Source organism: Ischnura elegans, chromosome 11 (assembly GCF_921293095.1).
Source record: "Ischnura elegans chromosome 11, ioIscEleg1.1, whole genome shotgun sequence".
Taxonomy (NCBI): domain Eukaryota; kingdom Metazoa; phylum Arthropoda; class Insecta; order Odonata; family Coenagrionidae; genus Ischnura; species Ischnura elegans.
The window spans coordinates 31413136-31414303 of NC_060256.1; the positions used below are offsets into that span (position 1 = coordinate 31413136).

The window sequence follows — 1168 nt, forward strand, 5'->3', positions numbered from 1 at the left end:
AATGGCTGGTGTTCTAACACCCCCCGCCACACGCCTGTTGAGGTGGCCAGCGGGGTAGTACGTAAATCTAGATGAAGCACCGAATGCTGTTAGTCAAAGACCAGACTCTCAGTTTTGATTCTTCCCCTCCACGTCTCAAGCCCCTTATTGCAGCGCCTCCTCTAGTGGAGATTGGAAAAGGCTGCTTATCTTTTTTGACGACAGATGGCTGCGAAATATTCTTTGAAATTTTACTGCTTATTTTTTCATCGTACTACTCTTAATATGATAGTTATCCAACTTTTAAAAATCAAACTTAAAGGGTTATTATTGCCTCAGTGTGTCATTTACTCAAAATGTTTAATTTTTCTTCCTCACGTGCAATTATTGCAGTTAAATATTAACTTTCACAATGACTTCTACCGTCAATCAGCAACCGGACGTCAATTTTTCCTAATGTTTAAATTACTTAAGGCAAAACTCTAGTCAGTTCGTACAAATCTTTCGCCTTTTACTAAAGATTTCCGTGGCGGGAGTTCATTTGTCTGCTTAGGCAATTTTTGACTGCGCCCAACAGATTCTGTTGGGCCAAATATACGGTATGCACACTAAGTTAATAAGAAGTAAGCTACTTACAATTGATGGGAAAACTTCTTTGCATTTGGGAACTAATGGTGGGGATATAATTTAAAAATTTACGCGACGGCACTGGTTACCCTACCAATGGAATCTATGGAAAGGGTGGCATTGTGCATCCTCTGCCATCACTGAATATGATTTTACTCTCTCTCCTGCTTCTCTACAGGTTGCATTAGTTGATTATCGAGGGAAAGAATAGGCGGTACCAAGATGTGAATTGTGTGCATATTTTTACTGTAAATATACAATACCTTGTTTGGGGCTATCTTAGTTAATACATTCAGTTCGTTAAGACGCTGCGTCAACGGTGGTAAATAAGAACATTGTGTGTTTGATACAACTTAATAACAGATTTAAGGACTCGTTTGGAAAAACTTGCCGCCTTCCACTAGTTGCGCACGGAGGGTATGGGCACGGTTCTAGGTTAGACGGAAGCCTGCAAATGGAAAGTATTTATTTTTTATATGTTAAAAAAATAAAGATTTCAGTGGCGAGAATTATTGCCAACTGACGATTTTTACCTGCGCCAAAAAATTCTGTTGTACCAAAT

The 1168-nt window shown here is 39.2% G+C and overlaps 1 non-coding gene across 1 annotated transcript; it reads left to right on the plus strand.

Moving 5' to 3' along the window:
* Positions 1 to 449: 449 nt before the first annotated feature.
* LOC124168547 lies at positions 450 to 568 on the plus strand. Its single transcript, XR_006866971.1, has one exon. It is a non-coding gene; the product is annotated as a U5 spliceosomal RNA (small nuclear RNA).
* Positions 569 to 1168: the final 600 nt, after the last annotated feature.